The sequence below is a fragment of the Sapajus apella genome, unplaced genomic scaffold (genome assembly GCF_009761245.1).
Source record: "Sapajus apella isolate SASKATOON/1434 unplaced genomic scaffold, GSC_monkey_1.0 scaffold43, whole genome shotgun sequence".
Taxonomy (NCBI): Eukaryota; Metazoa; Chordata; class Mammalia; order Primates; family Cebidae; genus Sapajus; species Sapajus apella.
The window spans coordinates 2,607,461-2,621,056 of record NW_022436983.1 but is presented as its reverse complement, the minus strand read 5'-3'; the positions used below and the strand labels follow the sequence as shown (position 1 = coordinate 2,621,056).

Here is a 13,596-nt window from a genome sequence, read left to right as displayed (position 1 = left end):
TATAGATGCACAGTCAGTGTAAAATACCCACTGATTTCAAAGACTGAGTAGGAAGAAAAATAATGTAAAATATTTCGTTAGTAACTTTTATATTAATTACATGTTGAAATGATCATATTTTTTATCTATTGAGTTAAAAAAACATTTAAATTAATTTTACCTGTTTCTTTTTAAAATATAGTTACTAAAAAAGTGAGACCTACTTTGCCAAGGAAAGGTAAACTTTTATTTTTTGAGACAGAGTCTTGCTCTGTCCCCCACGCTGGAGTGCAGTGGCAGGACCTTGGCTCACTGCAACCTCCGCCTCCCGGGTTCAAGCAATTCTCCTGCCCCAGCCTCTCCAGTAGCTGGGACTACAGGCACCCGCCACCACACCCAGCTAATTTTTGTATTTTAGTAGAGATGGGATTTCACTATGTTGGTTAGGATGGTCTCCATCTCTTGACCTCATGATCTGCCCGCCTCGGCCTCCCAAACTGCTGGGATTACAGGCGTGAGCCACCGTGCCCAGCTGGAAAGGTAAACTTTTTAATGACCTACTTATGAGCCACTTTCCAGGGGCATTTATGTGGAGACTCTAGGGTGATATTGTAGGGAGGGAAGGAGCCTTCCATGCCCATTTGGCTTCTGTTGTCAGTGTTGGGTTATTTTTATTTTTATTTTTTTGAGACTGAGTCCCACTCTGTCGCCCAGGCTGGAGTGCAGTGGCACAATCTCAGCTCACAGCAACCTCTTCCTCCCAGGTTCAAATGATTCTCCTGCCTCAGCCTTTTGGGCAGCTGGAATTACAGGTACGTGCCACTACCCCCCGCTAATTTTTGTATTTTTAATAGAGATGGGGTTTCACTGTGTTGGCCAGGCTGGTCTCGAACTCCTGACCTCATGATCCACCCACCTTGGCCTCCCAAAGTGCTGGGATTACAGGCATGAACCACCGCGCCTAGCTGTGTTGGGTTATTTTTAATTTGGGTGTAGCTGTGTGGCCATAATTGGCAAGAGGCATTTGGCTGGCAGAATCTCTACATCTGTTAATGCTGCTGCTTAACTAGCCAGTTCTCATTTGACTTAAAAGCGCATTGATGCATGCTTTCTGATATTCGTCCAGTGGCGGTACTTTTTGTTGGGCCTGCAATAATGAAAGAACTTCAGTGTACTCAGTGTAATTATCTAGACCCAGAGGGACACTGACAGAGATGTATAGCGTAGCTCAGTGGGCTGTGCTAGTGGGCACAATTGCTATTTAAACCACCAACATGAGGTCATTTTCCCATTGGGCATATGGTCTTTGAATGAAAAATGGAGTAACTTCTATTTGATATTTGAGACCTCCTGGGAAGGGTTTTTGGCATGCAGGTGTGTTGACAAAGGAAATCACTGGCTCTACCCTGGGTGCTGAGCTGGCATCATGGAGGCGATGACGTGGTTCTTCTAGTGGGTTTGAACTAAGAACATCTAGTGGTTTTGTCAGTAGTAGTTAGAGAGTTAGAAACATAACAGCGCAGTGAATATATATCAAGAGACATTGAGTCAAACTGGAGAGCAGATGATGAGAGATCAAATAGCCTTGGAGGAAGACTAAGCCCAGTCACCTCCAGATATGTTCATGAACTCAGGGACCAATGGTTGTCAAGCACTTGCTATGTGTTGTCAAGTGCTGTTCTAGGTGCTGGGGATATAATAGTGAACAAAACAAAGGCTCTTCCCTCATATATTCAGTAACGTAGCCTATTTCATGTCATATAATCATATCACATATGGTGATGATAAGAGCTAGGCCTTGAAATGAAGCAGAGTAAGGCTATAGAGAGTGACCGGCATGCAAATTGGAGACGTGTAATTGGAAGATTGCATATTTATTTGCTTAAATTAATAGTGACTAAGGTTAAAATTTTTAGTGGTTTTAGTAATGAATCTTGTATTCGTTTCCTATTGCTATATGACACATTACCCTAAAAAGAAAAATTAGCCCAGTTTGAAACAGTGATGATCATTTATTGTCTTTCACAGTTTCTATGGGACAAGAATTTAGGAGTGGCTTTGCTGTACAGTTCTCACTTGGCTTTCATGTGGTTGCGGTCAAATGATAGGTAGCATTGGAATTATCTTGAAGGTTTCTTCACTGATGAGTCTGGGCTAGGAAGACTTAAGTGGCTGGGGACTAGAATAGCCAGGGATTCTGTAGCTTCTCTTCATCCCTGGCGGTCTCCCCAGCGTGGTGACTTCAGGCAAGCCAGACTGTTTTAATCTGGTGGCTCAGGGCTTCAGAAACACATGTCCAGAGAAGGAGAGCCCAGCAGAAGCTGCACTGCTTTTTATGACATAGTCTCAGAAGTCACCTGGTATCACTTCTGTCACAGTCTGTTCGTCAAGAGAGTCACAAAGGTCTACCCAGGCTCAGGAGGAGGGAACAGAGTGACCCACCTGTCAATGAAGGAGTGTCATTATTGCATTGTAAGAGCATGTGGAATGGAATCTGTATTGGAGTGGCCACTGCTAGAAAATATAGTTTGTCATAAATGTAAATATTTTTGTGGGTGTGTGTGGTTTGATTTGTTAATTTCAGTTGAATGATTTATGGTCCTCATCTGTAATATGAGGGTTTCAACCAGCATAGTTCTCTAAAGCTTTCTTCTAGCTTTATCATTCTCTGATTCCACTGATAGTGCAGGTGTGGCAGGGAGTGTTGAGTTGGCAGCTGCTCAGCTTTTGTAGACATTTCTGGGCACATCATCAGAAGAGTCAGCTGGGGTATTTAGGGGCTGTTGGACTCTCTTGCTGGCCTCACACACTGAAAGACCTGGCACTTCAGTCGCCCTTTGTGTTATGTTTCTATAGCTAATTTTAACTGGGGGCTGCTAGTGGTGGGGTGATGGAATAAAACAATGATTTAAACCAGAAGCTGTCCATTATCATAATACAAACTGAGGAAGGGAGAACAGCCAGGCAGGATTATATTTGACCTGCCTTCCTGAGTGCTTCTTCTCATTCTCTTTGGCCTTTGGAAGATTAGGAAGAACAGGAAAAGAAAGGAAACAGAAAAGAGAACTCTTTGGTATGATTCCTCTGTGTCTGTTAAACAGCTCCCATATTTGATCCTAGAGGGGACTTTTTTTTTTTAGAAACGAACGGATTGTTACTCAGGGGGCTTAGGTTTGGGATCCCGTTGTAATTACCATAGAATCTTCTGGGACTAGCCTGGAGGCAGGTCTTTTTTGTGTGTGCTAAAACTTGGATTTATTTCAAAGACACATATCCAGAGAGGGAGAGCCAAGTGGATGTGGTGTTATTAGATGTTACAGGTATCTAAGACAGTTGACAGAACATAGAACATACCACACATAACAGGATGTCTTTTTGGAAATAGTTCAGTCGTCCTGTTGTCTCTATGTAAGAGCTCAAGAGGTTACCCTGCTTTACTATTGCTCCATTGTTAAGAGAACCGGGGCATAGAAGTTAAAGCTTTGAAGATGGTAGAGGCCTAGACACCCATCTTGCACCCAGGGACACGGTAGTCCTGAGAATAGGCTAGTCACCAGTACAGGGGATGTAGTTATTTAGTGGCAGAACCATGCCAGGTTGTTGGGAAAATTTTCCTCATGGATATCCAGCATATAGTATATAATCTCTGACATGCGCTTTTATTTCAAGAGTTTAAGTTTGTGTATGTGGATATGTAAACTTTCCTTTAAAGTATCACACCCCTTACTCCTCTGAGATGAGTAAGTACAAAAGAGTGTTTTCTGCACTGAGAGTCCAAGCAATTAATCCTATTTTGAAGTCTCATTTACTTCTCCATTCTTCTTTGAAAAAAGAAACATAAATCTAACATTGATTTGAAATTTTGTTTCCATCTTACCAAACATGTATTATGTTCTAGGGAAAACCCTAGGACCAAAAACAATTCCATGCAGCCATCCAACATTATATTGCTTAGTTACAGTTTGCTAGGGACTCTGAAGATTACAGAAGACATGAAATACTCAACTGTTGCTGGAAAGGAATCCGCAGTATGGTGGAAGATCTATAGACCTTTTAATGGCAAAAGTGCTTATTAATTCTAGTTGTAAACAGGAATTGTTGTTTTTCTGAGATGGGAGAGAGAGCAAAGTGGACTCTATGTAGGGATAGAATTTAGACTGGAACATGCTTCGCACAGTGCCTCGTGCTGTGCTCTTTGCAGTATCTTCACTAGAATTAGCACTCAATGAATGTTAGTTGAATTGATGCATTTGGATAAGCAGAAGTGAAGAAGGGACATTCTAGATTGGGTAAGAGAGAAGGGCATTGGTAAAATCCCAGAGAATGGAATCAGGATGGGGTATGGCAGTAATTAGCTTCGCTACATGGTGGTACAGGTGATTGGGAACCCAATTTTGGAAGCTGTTAATTAACTAGCAGACCGATAGTTTGGACGTGCTAGGAATTGTCACAGGTCTTCAAATAAAACGATACATTAATATACAGAATGCCCAGAACTGGAATGTTGTGGGGTGTGGAGACACACTGAGGCCGGGGAGGAGACCAGTGCAGCCACTGGCATGACGTGACCCTCTAGTGGTAGTGCCCCTGCAATAACAGAGGAGCATGCTGAATAGGAAACTCCATGAAGAATGAGTGACTCATGGTGACTGATGGAAGGAGTGGGAACAGGAACAGAGAGCAAGCCAGGCATGTCTTCCAGGAGGACTCTGCTGCAGCTGACAGAAATAGGGCCACAGGGAGCTAAGAGAGGCCAAGCTGGCTTGGTGAGCAAAAGGCTGAGGAGATTTGAGGTGCTAGGCCCATGAGGTTAAGAGAGACATTTTAAACTTTATAAAGTAAAAAAGTTACAGTAAGCTAAGGTTAATTTATTATTAAAGAAAGGAAACATTTTAAATGTTTAGGTTAATTAAGTATGCAGTGTTTATAAGACTGTTGTGGTACACAGCAGAAGTCCCCAACCTTTTTGGTACCAGGGACCAGTTTTGTGGAAGACAGTTTTTCCATGGACTTTGAGGAGGGGTGGTTTCAGGGTCATTCAAGCACGTTACATTTATTCTCCACTTTATTTCTATTATTATTACATTGTAATATGTAATGAAACAGTTATACAACTCCCCTTAATGTAGAATCGGTAGGAGTCCTGAGCTTGTTTTCCTGCGGACAGTCTCATCTGGGGGTGATGGGAAACAGTGACAGATCATCAAGCGTTAGATTCTCATAAGGAGCATGCAACCCAGATCCCTCACATGTGTAGTTCACATTAGAATTTGTGCTGCTACGAGAATCTAATGCTGCTGCTGATCTAACAGGAGGTAGAGCTCAGGCAGTAATTTGAGTCATGGGGAGCAGCTGTAAATACAGATGAAGCTTTCTCACTTGCCTGCAGCTCACTTCCTGCTCTGCGGCCCAGTTCCTAACAGGCAATGAACTGGTAGTGGTCTGTACCCTAGGGACTAGAGACTGACCCTTGTCTTTTTTTTTTTTTTTTTTTTTTTGAGACAGAGTCTCACTCTGTTGCCAGGCTGGAGTATAGTGGCGTGATCATGGCTCACTGCAACCTCCTTCTCCTGGGTTCAAGCGATTCTTCTGCCTCAGCCTCCCAAGTAGCTGGGACTACAGGCGTGCATCACCACGCCCAGCTGATTTTTGTATTTTTAGTAGAGACGGGGTTTCACCATGTTGGCCAGGATGGTCTCAATCTCTTGACCTTGGGCTCTGCCCGCCTCGGCCTCCCAAAATGCTGGGATTACAGGTGTGAGCCACTGCACCTGGCCATTCAATTTCCTATCTTAAGGTATATGTGGAAAGAAGTTTTACTTGTCCCAATAGTAACATAAGGGTAATAGGGCTGCATCTTAACCTACGCAGTGTAGCACTGGGTCTCCCTGTGGCATGTATGGACTTTCATGGCATGAGTTAATACACAGAAGTACTTAGCAGCTCATACTCTATTACTATTGGCATGGCTTTTGTTGTTAGAACTGGACTTGCATTCTGGCCCTGATGATGATTAGGTGTGGGATGGGCCAGGATATTTAATTTACCTAACCTTTAGTTTCTTTATCTGTAGAATGAGTCCAGTGACACTTACCTTGAAGAGTGTATTGTGGCAATTATCATACTTGGGCCACTACCACTACCAATTCCACTCTGTACAGAAGCCTGAAGGCTTTGGGGAACTCAAGAAACACTGAAATATCTCAGTCAGTTGTCTGGGTTCATGAGTTGCCGCTTTGGGGAAGATGTGACTGATGGGCTGTCAGTGTCCACGTTGGGATGGTGATGTCCTAAAACCATGGAGGACATTAGTCTGAATAGAAAGTGCAGGTGCAAGTCTGAGCTAGGGTGAAATGTCAGATCTAGAGAGAGATTTGAGAATCATCAACAAAAACGGGATGATTATTTTAAATTATCCTATTTTCTGCCTTTAAACTCTAACTAGTTTTATTACACTATTAACTAGCTCTCCTGGAATAATACTAGTAAGTACAAAGCGTTTTTAAAGTGGAGGCAGAAATCGGGAGCAGCATACACTGGAAATCTTGGAAATGCCCATCACGGCTTGCTGGCAGGTCTCCTCCCAGGCAAATTGGTTCTGTTACTATTTATTGAAAAAGTAGTGCCTTACTCAAGTCACCCTTTCATTAAAATGTTAAATATGTAAAATCAAAACGAAATGATACATCTCAAAGCAGTATCAACAGTAAAGCTGCAGAAGGGAATGTGTTGTAGATATGGGGTGACAGGGATCTGTAAGAAACAGGATGATATGGAGGAAGTATAGTTCTCGTCCAGTGCTTTCTCAGTGAGAGCCAGCCTCATGTAATGCAAATGTTTGGAAAGGCTTTTATTTCTTCTGCCTGGCATCTGTGTTCCCTTTTTTCACCCTACCCCTCCTTACCATTTAACATTTAGGACCTGCCTTTTCTCCTGCTACTCTGTGTCTTCAAGGGAGCTGTGGGTCTGTTCCTCTTCCTCATTGCCTCTGTGTCTCCTGGGGGAGCTATAGTTTGCTTACTTGCCAATCTGTCTGTTTTTCTATCCTCTGTGAACCAAGAAGTTATTAACATAAAATTTTGTGCAGAAAACAGGGTAAAACAGAAGGAGCCATTTTCACAGTGGGAATCATTTTAATACCTACAGTGTTTTCCAAACAGTTATGTAAGAGGACTGAGTAGACGTCGCTTTTCAGAAGTCATGGTGAGTTTCTGACTGTGATGCACTAGTTAAAATTCACCAGAGGGAGTTAATTTTGAAAGCTCTCAGCCAGGGGTTAATGCAGAGGTATCTTTTAGCCATTTTTGTAGCTTAGTCCCTGTCTCCTGCTTTCTTGCTACTACAGACAGGGGTCAGGTCCAGCACCAGGGATGGCACCAGAATGAGATGTGCTGGGAGCTTCACGTGTGGATGAGGGGGCATTCACACACCTCACCCTCTGAAGGGTTTACTCTCTGCCCAGTATTCTCTATCCACACATAAATTTTTTGGGGAAACAGTATCTTGGAATGCAATCACAGGCAGCAGCCACATCCTCACATTCCTGGTCTGTACCTTCAGCTCCATTCTTAGGCCCACCATAGTTCTGAGGCTTCCCGATTGTTTCCACTGGTCTCCTTTGACCCTCCCAGGCCGGTTCAAGGATTTAGTCACATATGGTTACTTTTCCCACCTGTAAGATGGGAATAGTAGTAGCCTCTGCCTCATAAGGTTGTTGTGATGATTAAATGAGCCAGTGCATTAGAGCCTTTAAGACACTGCCTGGCACTCAGTGTTCGCCGTTTTTATTGTTCTAGGGTGATGCTTGCCTACCTTTTTCATGCCATGATGTGTGTAAAACAGTGCCATTTGTACTCATCAGTAGGTTAATGGTGACACTGCTTGTACCAGGCCCATCTGCCACCCCAAGGGTAGAGAGATGAGGAGCAGGATCTGGGCAGACTAGTGAGGCACAAGGCTTGGGGAATATGAGACAGGGGGTGGGCTCAAGCAATAGCACAAGGAACTTTTGAAAACATTAATTGAATGCATTTTGACCTGATTATTTTTATTTTTATGTTATTCTTTTTTTTTTTTTTTTTTTTTTTTTTGAGACGGAGTTTCACTCATGTTACCCAGGCTGGAGTGCAATGGCGTGATCTCGGCTCACCGCAACCTCCGCCTCCTGGGTTCAGGCAATTCTCCTGCCTCAGCCTCCTGAGTAGCTGGGATTACAGGCACGCGCCACCATGCTCAGCTAATTTTTTTGTATTTTTAGTAGAGACGGGGTTTCACCATGTTGACCAGGCTGGTCTCGATCTCTTGACCTCGTGATCCACCCGCCTCGGCCTCCCAAAGTGCTGGGATTACAGGCTTGAGCCACCGCGCCTGGCCTTATTTTTATGTTATTCTTATTTTTATTCTAATATAGCTGTGTCTAAAGTAGCTATGTCTAAACAGCCATTTCAAAATTTCCTTTTTGGAACAGTGGAGCAGAAGACTAGATCACATGGCTTCCAAGTTTGAACCTTGTGTTCTTTCCAGTGTACCAAAAATGCAAAATAGAGCTTTCCAGCTTCTATTAAAACCCAAGGCTAGTAATGCTGGGTTTAGGTAACTTACTTTTTTTTAAGCCAGAAGTTAATTTTCTCTACTAGGGACTTGTAGGTAGGTAACTTTTGATGGTGATACGAAATTTCAGCTCAATAATGGAAAACTATAGCAATTTATCCGAAAATTAGGGCATAAAATCATAAACTAAGTTGTAACACAAAGCAACAATCTCCTTGCCATAAATGAATATATATTTATATTTGGATCTCACCTGGCTATGGGGATATAGAAACAGAAAAGGACTTGTTTTGTGTTCCCAAGGAGCAGCACACAGTAGGGTTGGTTGGGCATGAACACACCAGAGAAACAAGTGACAACATCCCAAGATCCTCAACTTATGCATTTGAGAGTGGGTGGGCTGAGCCAGGGAGCCTGAACAGCAGAGCTGCCCAGGCCTGGCAGCAGTGGCCAAGCCAGTGACTTGCCTTCTATATTTCCTTCCCCCTTTACCCTTGGCATCCTGCTAGTCTAATATCTATATGCTGGGAATGATAGAAAAACTAATGGACATAGAAATAATTAATGAAACCTCGGGTTTCAGCACTGGAAATGCCAAATTGCAGCTCTGTTTCTGTTAAGAAACAGACTGTGTCCATGAACTTGCATTTAGAGGCTTATAGGGCCTGTTGATTTATAAGTCAAGTGTTACTTGTTAAAGTCTTAAAAACTTCAAGGTCTTCATTTGAAGAGAGATGAATTTATAGAGGGAAAGGAGACAACCACACCAGAAGCCTCTTGCACATGTTGACCCCTTCCAGTCATTGACTACTGTGAGTGGTCGCCTTTGTTTCGATTTTCAAGTCAACTCTACATTTCTGGTAAACCACAAGGTAAAGGCTGGTCTCTGAGAAGCAGATGTTTTGCTGGTTTTGAGGCCTTGTGGCTTTCCATAGAGAAGTAACAGTACAGGCCACATGAAGCTTTTACTTCCTCTTTTTTTAAAGTGGGGCCGAGGGTGCTTTGCTCTTGATAGCATTGTATTTGATATACATTGACAGCTGTGGTGGGTTTGTATTCACCACCAGATGTCAAATTCATATTTCTGAAAGTAATTAGTTTGAGATACCTGTGAGACGTTCAAGTTGAGTGTTCCCAGTGGACTTGGACCATGGATTGATTTAGTTTTAGAAATACCAGTGAGAATTGTGATGGATATTTAGAGCCAGAGGAACAGTGGAGATCATATGGGGAGAGGGTGTAGCGAGCAGAAAGCCCTAGGACAAAGCTTTGGGGAGACGTCAGCATTTACAGGTTGAGTAGAGAATTAGGCCAAGTGGTACGAGCAAAACTAGGAGAGTTTGGCGTCTCGGAGTCAAGAAGTCAGCTCTGTTAGGAGAGTTCAGAATGAACCTTTCGGCTTTCAGCAGTGCTTTTCCACTGTGACCACCCTAGCATAGGCCCTTGTTATCTCATGGTTGGTCTCCCTTGTCCAGGTGTGGTGACTCACACCTGCAATGTCAACACTTTGGGAGGCCAAATCGGGAGGATTGCTTGAGGCCAGGAGTTTGAGACCAGCCTGGGCAATATAGCAAGACCTCATTTTTAATAAATAAATAAAATTTTTAAAAGGGGACAGAAAATGTGCTGAGCATTAACTGCCTAGTGCTATATGGAGGCACTAGGTATAAGATGTAGTTCTTTTCAGAGTTCATGGACTTTCTGGGTAAACAGGCCTTATACAAATAAATAAAACAAATGAGAGAGTAACTGGACATTTGGTTTCACTTGGGAGTAGGAGAGATTTTGAGGCTTGGGTTTGAGGTAAACTTAGAGGTACCTTACCCACACTCTGGAGTTGAGACAGAGGCCCCAGTTTGGGCCAGTTGGCATTATTGGATGTCTGGCTGGAAAGGTGGGCAGGGCCTGGAGGGTCTTGAATTCAGGGCTAAGGACAGTAAACACTGTCCTGCAGAGACCACCATGCTGTTCTTAGGTAGGGGCTGGGGCCAGAAAAGGGTGGGACTCAGGATGAAATCTATAGTTTTGAAAAATTCCTTGGCAGAGGCTTCTAAATGGCTGGATGGGGCAGATGGTTAATAGACTAGTTATTAGGAGAGAGAGAGAAAGGTCTGGCCTGGGACTGCCACTAGCATGGGCAGGAAAGTAGGGCATTGAAAGACCCTTCTTAGGAAGAATATTGAGGACTTGGATGATTTGATATTGGACCCGAGAAGAGGAAAGTACAGAGTCATAGAAAATGTTAACAGAAAAGAGTTACCTCTGTAGACACCTGCCTCTGTTTTACAGAATGTGGCAGTCAAGTACGTGGATTTGAGGGGGCTTAGTTTGAATTCTGGCTTTGTCTCTGAGGAGTTGATGTAGTTACCTGTCTGTGCCTCAGCTTCCTTGTCTGTGAAATGTGGATAATAATGATATTTCCTTCTTAGGTTGTAAAGATTTTGAATTAATATATTACAGGGTTCCTGGCATATAGTAGGTGCTCACTAACTACTGGTTGAATGGATGATGTTCCAAGGATTACATCATAATAAATGGAAGAAACAGGATCTGAATTTGTTTGTCCAATTCTACCACATTGCCTTGATGTTCCAGAGTCAGCCTTTCTCACATGCCGCCTTCATTGTGTAGGCCTATTCTACTGGATCTGTTAGGTGTCACTCGGCATCACGCCCACATTCAGATTGCATGGTCCTGGCATTCCACAGCCTGGCACACTCCAGATTGCCTGCCTCAAGTCTGTGTAGACTCTGTCTCCCATAACCCACCTCCCATTCTCCGCCTCTGACCTTCATGGAGGGCCCACCAAGCCACCTCCCACCTCTGTGACAGCCGCCCACCCCTCGTGATTTGGCTGATGTCACTGCCTTGGCGAAGGGATTCTGGACTACTACAGACCACTGCTGCCTTTTTGGGTCCCTCGCTGCACTGATGAGCTGCACCTCACTTATTTATGCTTGGCCAGATACATCCCAGAACGTTCCGTAATGACTTCACACATATTTATCTTAACCTGCAAAAATGAACCACAGTTCAATAAAGGTCCTTGGCAACCTTTATTATCTTCCTAGGCCCCTCTCAGTGCTAGATGCTCAGTAAATAGATAACTGAATACTTAAAGAATGGAATTAGAAGCAGGAATTCTGGTGACTGAGGTGGAGTTGCCAGTATTTCAGGTCCCCATCTCACACCTGGACTGTGTCACCAGCCTCTTTAACTGGTCTGTCCCTGATCTACACTTAGGCCATGCTGACACTGGCACAGTCCTCATCCAGCCTTTTCATGGAAAGCTGAAGCTTCAGCCTCTCTGCCAGCCTACAATTAGGAACTCTTCGGTGCAGCCTGAAGGGCTCTCTGCAAACCTGATCCTTGCCTGCCTCTTTCGCCTTATCTGCTGGCACTCCATTCTGCACACCCTGTCCTCCTTGCAGTTCCCAGAATGTTCTCTGTGCATTTCCTGGCTGACTTCTGCGGAAGCCCTGCTAGAGCCCACCTGGCAGGCTCAGGCTCTTCCTTGTCACTTCCTTTAAGACATCAGCAAGCAGAGTAAGTTGCTTCCTCCTCCAGGCTCCACCCACCACCCTTTGTTCCTCTGCTGTTTTTCTTGCAGGCCCTAGGATTGGTTTGTTTACCTGTCTGCCTTCCTGGGCAGACTGCAGCTCCTTGAGGGCAGGGCCATCTTTCTGCGCCTTCTCTCCCGTGGATATGCTTTGTGCACGCAGCCCAGGATGCCTGTTGATCATATAAACGCTACTTTTGTCAAGTAACAAAGGTCACTCCTCCTCACACTAGAAGGGAGCTTGCTCTTTTTATGTGCCTTGACAGATTTTTCCTTCAAACTGTATGAATTATATTGCAAATTGACAATGATGAGTCATATCTCAACAAGAGTGAAATTCAAAAACGCAAACCCTCCACTACTGGAATAGGAAGCTAAGTCTGGCCCTTCACTGAATCCGCCCGGCGGGTCTCGAACACAGGGAGTGGGAGGGACCCTCTACCCGGTGGGCAGGTGATTTATTGGCTGGGAAGCTTCCGTGGTGATTTAGTTGTGAAGCAGCGCCCTAGGAAGTGCAGGCTAATGCCTGGGCCGGGAGGGAGCGGCCGCCCACTATCGCGGGCCGGAAGGGACCGCGAGGGTGGGGGGGAATTCGGGCCAGCCCCCAGTTTCGCCGCTGAGGCGGGGCGGGGGCGGAGGGCGTGCGGCCGAGGTGCTGCCAACCTTGTCCATCCGGAGTGTGGGCTGGAGACCCAGCAGCCAGGGAAGGGCCCCAGCCCCATGGGCGCCCTCTCCCCGTGCTCGCCGCGGTAGGGAGGAAGTTTCTGTGCTTTGCTGCCTTGATGTTCTCCTGTCCGGAAGGAGGACACAAATTCCAGCACCTGGGGCCCTGGAGGCTCTGGCCGCAGGGCGGGGGTCGGCCTGGGGGAGGGTCCGTGGCCGGAGCGAGGGGCCCGGGCCGGCGGGCGGGAGTGCGGCGGCGATCCAGGCCGCCTTTTGCAGCCGCCCGCGGCCGCGCTGGGCTCTGCGCGCCGCGCTCCTGCCTCCTCCCCCGTCGGCGGCGGCCCCAGCCCCGCGCCCCCCGCGCCCCGCGCCGCGCGGCCCCGCCGCGGTCACACGCTGAGCCGCCCGCGGCCGCCTCCGCCCTGCGCTTTGTGGAGCCAGAGCCCAGTGACAGGCGGCGGCCTCTCGCCGTCCCGGACCCCGGGAGCTTACCTGTGGCTGCTGGAGTCGGCCGCGCCGGACCAGGCTGGGAGCCCCGAGGTGGGGGCTCGGAGCTGGGAGCTGCCCCCACTGAGGCGGGGAGGGGTGCTTGGGAGGCTTGGGACAAAGTGAAAGTCTCTGGGCTGGGGTTGGGAACGAGTCTGAGACTGCTGCAAAAATGGGGGGGTGCGGCAAAGGGCGTCGGGAGGGCAGAAGGGGTGCTAGTTATTCTCTGGTGGTTTGGAGTGGCTTTTAGTGACGGATGGCGGGGCAGGCTGGCTGGGATTCAGGCTCCCGGTGGGCTTCTGCGATACCGGTGCCTTCCGGTACCTCCTGGCGAATTCCTCGGATTAAGGAAAGCGGCC

General features: G+C 46.0%; 1 protein-coding gene and 1 long non-coding RNA gene across 13 annotated transcripts in view; one reads left to right on the top strand and one right to left on the bottom strand.

The window, feature by feature from the left end:
* RERE (arginine-glutamic acid dipeptide repeats) overlaps window positions 1-13,596 on the top strand; it is a 474,067-nt gene that overhangs the window by 391,924 nt on the left and 68,547 nt on the right. Inside the window, exon 1 of one of the 12 annotated variants that reach the window (XM_032301153.1) lies at window positions 10,100-12,075. The exons of 7 other annotated variants lie outside the window; for them this stretch is intronic. The gene's annotated coding sequence lies outside the window, so the exon portion shown is untranslated. Of the gene's footprint in view, window positions 1-10,099; window positions 12,076-12,597; window positions 12,957-13,024; window positions 13,292-13,596 lie in introns of those variants that run through there. 4 more of the 12 variants (XM_032301152.1, XM_032301150.1, XM_032301151.1 and 1 more) reach the window with 4 other exon arrangements.
* On the bottom strand, window positions 1,973-13,585 carry LOC116566583. The gene is made up of 2 exons (XR_004275919.1): window positions 13,244-13,585; window positions 1,973-2,421 (listed from the first exon to the last, which is right to left on the bottom strand). It is a non-coding gene; the product is annotated as an uncharacterized LOC116566583 (long non-coding RNA).